General features: G+C 47.0%; 1 protein-coding gene across 1 annotated transcript in view; it reads left to right on the top strand.

Moving 5' to 3' along the window:
* The first annotated feature begins 3052 nt into the window (after window positions 1-3052).
* Window positions 3053-6000, top strand: part of LOC134487211 (protein lifeguard 3-like) — a 42773-nt gene continuing 39825 nt past the window's right edge. The window contains exon 1 of the mRNA XM_063288869.1: window positions 3053-3185. The gene's annotated coding sequence lies outside the window, so the exon portion shown is untranslated. The remainder of the gene's footprint in view (window positions 3186-6000) is intronic.

The raw sequence follows: 6000 nt of genomic DNA, 5'->3' as shown, positions 1-6000 counted from the left end.
GTCTCCTGGCTTCCAGCTTGGTGCCTTCACCACTGCACCAAACAGAACTTTTTAATCTCAAATTATTCACCAGGCAAGATATTGCCCCTTATTCATCTGCTGCTCATTTCGTTCCAATACCATTTGTGCAATATTCTGTCCAAGTAGAACAAAAGTTGCATTATGCCAGCTGATTAAAAAATGACTTATCACCAGTGTGAAAGTCAAGTGAGCTCTATACCCTCTATCTGTATATCCATTTCTCCCTATTACCCACAGGTATTACCCACAGACTGGGATCAGAGGACAGGCACCAGAGAACCCTCCTGTTTTCCATGGGAGGAGAGACATGCAGGAGAACAGCTTCTTGTCTGCCAGTGGGTTGATAGGATCAGAGAACTGACACAGAAGACCCTCTTCTCCCCTTGTTTTCCCTTCTGTGGGAAGAAATTGGGATATAACCACCCAGACTCCCCCCGTGAGGGGGGGATGGGCAGTGAATAAATTTATTAGATAGTTAGATAGGTAGGTAGGTAGGTCCTGGGGAGATACTGGCACCCAATGTCATGTTCACCATTTCAATGTGCATTGTACATCGTAACGTTTCACATGCCAAGGCGCTGACGCGCGTTTCTGGTTGGGAGGGAACTGCTGTGGGACCTTGTACCAAGCTCTCTATCTGTGTTCATTTAGATGGAATGTGTTTGGGTTATCTTCTCTGTTCAAGGTCTTTTCCCGCTGATCAGCAGAACTTGTTAGGAGCACCTGGGATTGTGAATTTGAGATGATTGTACGGGGGATGGGACTTCACTTGTATTGGGGGGGTTTAGTTTGATTTTGGCGCGCTTTCATCATTATCAGCTTTCTTTGTACTTGCATACTATTCTTAAATAAACCAGATATTATTAAGCCCCTGCTTGTGAGTCTGAGAGTGTTTTAGAATAGGCAACCACCACACCCAAAAGATTATCTTCTTCTCCTGGTCTCCTTGCTTTTCCTGCCACCCATGAGTTGGCAAGACAAGTGGGAGAGATGGCTTTCTGGCATAGTGGGAGAGCCCTGATTCTCCTCCTGCCAAAATGCAAAGAGCCCTGAAAATCAGCGGAACCAGAGAGCCTGTGTGCAGCTGCACCAGCCTCAGGTGATCAATAGGTAAGAGGCAGGCCTCCACCTCTTGCCTTACGTCTGTCAGTACCTGGTAACTCAAGCTTCATTAACTGTGACTCATAAGGATTCTTATAAATCTGTTTAATGAGCGAAGCATCCAGTACAAGGTAAAAGTAAACCGCCCAGATTCCCTCTAGTGAGAGGAGATGGGTGGTGACAAATTTGATAGATAGATAGATAGATAGATAGATGTTGCGAATGGCAGTTTCCTGCACATTCTACAGTTTAAAATCACAGACTTCCCATCTTCCCCCCCCCCATTGCCCACCTAGGAATGCACCCCCCTCCTGCTGTGCCAACAGATGGCCGGAATGGTGTCGCTTTTTATGATCTTGGGCCAGATGCCTTTAGCCCGAACAATTCAGTTCACACTCCAATCCATCTCCCCCTCCTGCCTGGTGACTCCTAAGTTGACATGGGTCTTCAGAAGATGGATGCGCTTCTGATAAGGTGTTCTGGGAACATTTGATCAGTGAGCGTGACAATGTCATTATGATTGCATTTGAGACAGACCAGATAGTACAGCTTGTGCTGGATGAAGCTCCTTCCAAAACACTGCTTCTGAAGTGGAGCAAGAAAAGACAAGCAGATGCCGCTTTTGGGATGGGATGGGAGCAAGTTAGGGACGACATTGGGCATTGATGTCCTCGTTAAGCAGTTAGTGGGCTGTCTTTGAGCTGCTAAGCACAGGTAAGGAAATGGGCCCCAAGACAGAGTGAAGGACTTTAGCTCAGGAGTGGAACACCAGTTTTGCATGCAAGTTTCCAGTTTATGTCCTGGCTGCTCCAGATAATGCTGGGAAAGACTCTGGTCTGAAACCCAGGAGAATATTTACAGGTTGATGTGATCACTGATTGACATAGAGCACAATCTGATTCAATACCAAACCAGTTTCACATATTTCTACTGAAAGCAGACGGGCATGAAAAAGACAGCTACATTGCAGCAATGCACACTGTGTGCACAATTATAACTGCATTCTACACCGTAGCTTCACCTTCACCCCCAGAAAAAATTCTGGAGGACACTCATGTATGGGACATTTATGAGAAAAACACAACCATGTGTTGCAAGACTTCACAGTCCCCCATTCTGAAACCTAATCATCAGGTAAGATGATGCTAATGTCCCAAGCAGCCAATTCAGTTACACTCTTCCCCATTTATTTCCAGTGCAAGTTGTTGCCAAGATGACCAAAACACACAGAAATACTATTTCTTTTGAACTGGGATCCACCCAAGGTCAGCTCAACACCAACCCCGCTGGCCTTCAGGAAACCTGACAAGATCTGGCTGCTCCAGACGGGACTGGTGGCATGGCGGATCCTCTTCCTGTTGCTACTAGGACTTTTTTTCTCAGTGTATCAATGGCTAGGAAGATGATTGTATTGAGTCTGGCTGGTTGATTCCTTCCTTCCTTCCCTCCTTCCTTCCTTCCATTTGTAAGCTGCTCCGAGCCTTTTTGCAAAGTAGCAGCATATAAATCACAGAACTAAAGAAGCATCTAAGTAAAGATGGATGTAAAAAAAATATTTACATCCACCTTCCCCCCTCCTGGTGCTCTCTGGGTGAACCACAACTTACATTATCCCCAGCCAGCATAGCCAGGGATAGGCAGTGTAGTCCAACATCTCTGACAACACTAGTTTAGGGCATGTACTAAAGCTTCTGGGACAAAGCAACCGTATAGCAGAAATGCTGCACATTTTCGGGTCCTCGGGGCGGACACTTCCGCTTTCAAACAACCTTCCGGTTGTTTTTGCAGCGCCTCCATCCTGTAACAAACTTTCCGTCGGTAGTTTCCTGACCACGCCTCTTGAGGGCGCCTCCGGGTCAGCCGACGAGGCAGCGCTTCGTCCACCGCGGGTTACTTTAGGCCGGCGAGGGCGTGTTCCAGGGGGCCCTTCTCCTTTCCTAGGGTGCCCCGCCCTCCGTCCCTCTCCGAGGACTGTCAGAGGAGGCCTGCCGAGAACTTTCGTGCGAACCGTGGAGCGGCTGCGAAAGTTCTTGGTGGGGCAAAATCGCAGGCCGGTTGCCGAGGTAAGGTCTGGAAAAAGTAGTTAAGGCGTGCCGTACCTAGAACCGCCGGTGGGCTTTTATCGGGGTAGGTTGGTCGGCTGGGACTGAGTTCTGGGGGCTTGGGAATCTCTTCCCTTCTGGCTTCAGTTGATCCAAATCAGAAACAACTCTCGGCTTTCTGCTGTAATGCGGATTACAAATCTAGAGGAGCGCAGTTCTTTTCTGTGAGCGGGCTTAAGCCGCTTGGCGTTCGTTTCAGGTCTGACTGGACCGCGGCGAAGAGCAAAAGCGAAACCAGCGCTCAGCGGTTGCCACAAAGCCTGGAGCTTTGGGTTGGCCGCTGGAGAACTAGAATATTTAGATAGACGGGCGTAGAAGCTCCCGTTTTCTTGTAAAACGTGGCACTTTGATCGCCCCGGGTCTGTACGAGGGAGCAGAGCGCAAGCGGTTACTTGTGCCGACAAAGAAGCCTTCTGCGTATGCTCGGGGGCCCTCTTATGCTACTATTTAGCCAACACAATTGTGAGATTCTGTGACGGAGACTTTGTCCAAACTAAGCCTAGGTGATTTCCTCAGTGGTCCCCTATGATCTTCACAGAACTGTAGCTGTTAATATGGATTGGGAGGCTCTGTGGACGGCTTGCTGTTCTGAAGACGTCCATTGTTTGGTTGAGACACTGGATAGCTGCTCTATTTTAATTTGATCTCTGGCTTTCCTAATGATGGGTGTGGTGGCTCTATCAAGGCCTGCCTCTGTGTGCTTCCTATCACCCTTAGCAGGCATCTACCTCGGGCTCCCCCACCGTCGGCCCTAAGGAAATTCACCTGGTTCCTACCTGATATGCCTTGGACCCAGGCAAAGGTATTTTCTCAGGGTTTGATTGTCTAATTGGCTGACTTTTATCTCTGCTTTGTAAATACAGTATAAATTCCAAGGGTAACTAACACAGTTGGAAGACACGTACATACCTACATGACCACATTTAACTTGCATGTTTTAAATTAGATTGTTGAAGATATGTATTTATGTATGTAGATTCCGATGTTGATAGCTGCCTTAGGAATTCACTGAAGGGTGAGTATCAGTTCTTCATGTCAGGGATTTTGACACCTTACACCTGCATTCCCCACCCTGGTATTTTCATCCCGAGTCAGTGGGCATGGGAGGCATGATGGGAGGCATAGTCTAATAACTCCACCATAACTAGTTCTCCAGTTGGGGGAGGGCTCCTTTATGTACTGAGAGGCATTGAGTGGAAAATGGGGGTGGGATGGTGAAGTTGCCAGCTGCAGGGCAGTCTGCATTTCTTCTCTGGAAAGACCAAGGAGGTTTCCCAACTAGACTGAGATGATGCCTTCTTAGATGTACTTAGTGGCAGAAGCCAGCCAACCAAAACTTGGTGACAATCATGCAGTGATGTATGGGTAGAGCAGGGCCTTTTCTGACTTTTTTTGGCTGGCACTGCCAAATCCTTGATCTTGCCACACACCAGCAAGAGCAGCGAAGTTCCTGACCTGTCCAACCCAATCCAAAACTTGGTAACTTTGGATTTCTTTTTCATTCTGTTACACAACAGCTAGCTGGAAGTTATGAAACCAGCTAAAAACTTCTAGGCAAACATGGAATTAATGTGTTGACATTGAAGTTGCTTTTTCATGGGTTTTAAGAAGCTAGCACAGTTGGTGCTGGCAGTGCTGAGAACGTGGTTGCCCTGGGCCTGCTCTCCTACAAAAAGCATTTGGCTTGTTCTTACAGTATTAATAGCAGTTTGACCTACAGACATCAGCAGGGATAGTTTTATGATAGACTGCTCATAGTGAACTTAGGTGGTGAGTTACAATAGGGGACTCCCTTCTCTCCCAATGTAGTCCCATGACTGTGGCTACTTTGTGCCATAAACATCTCACAGATGGGGAAACAGAAAACCAGGGGCTGAGGAGGGGAATATCTTTGGAAGAAGATGTGGCTGGATAGGTAGCACTTCAGTCCACAGTTCTTCACATTGCAACATTTAGTTCCAGGTCACACCTGTTATTTGCTGATGTCTGCGAACAAAACTGCTCTTGAAAGTATAGGTGTAGCAAAAGGTAATAGAGAAATGGCTAAAGCTCTTTGGAAAAAAGAGTTGGAGTGGGAAATGGACCTCATCCCATCTCTGAAGGCTACGGTTCTTTTTTTTTATGTGCCCCTCTTATTTCCAGCCGTTTTTGTTTAACTGTCAGTTAAAGTGAGTGGGCTTCAGCAACTTCAGAATCACAGAGGTTCGAAAAACATGACCTGCAAGTGTTTTAGATCAAGAGTTAGTCCAGCCTTCCTGACCTGATACTGCCTAGATATGCTTATCTAGAAGTCCCAGAATCTCCAGCCACCACAGCCTGCAAAGGCTGCTTTAACCCCACCTTATCTTCTCTGCTGACTGGCAGCAGGTCTCCCTGAATGCAAAGGCTTCTATGTACAACACAAAGGCTCTATCAGTGGGCTGAGGCCCTCCATTTTCTCAAACTGTTTTAGAAGACTAGCTTGTAATACCTTCTCCCCCAGGATAGGGTGGATAGGCAGTCCTTGCCAAGCACCCTTGCCATGTGCTTATCTCAGCTTATTTGCCATCACCTGAATTTTGATCTAGCTTATGTATGCAGCTCAGTTTTGTATTTTGAATAAGGAACTGGCATCCCAGAACCAGCTTCAGCCTATGTTTCCAGCTCCAAAAAGTGAGATTTAAATGAATGACCTTTGCTTACAAAGGTTTTAGTAACTTAAGTTGGGGAACATCATTTGTGCACTTGCGAATCCTACCCCAGACTTCCCCAAGTTGGGATGTCCTCCTATAGTCCT

The sequence above is a fragment of the Candoia aspera genome, chromosome 1 (genome assembly GCF_035149785.1).
Source record: "Candoia aspera isolate rCanAsp1 chromosome 1, rCanAsp1.hap2, whole genome shotgun sequence".
Taxonomy (NCBI): domain Eukaryota; kingdom Metazoa; phylum Chordata; class Lepidosauria; order Squamata; family Boidae; genus Candoia; species Candoia aspera.
This window is presented reverse-complemented; position numbering and strand designations above follow the sequence as displayed.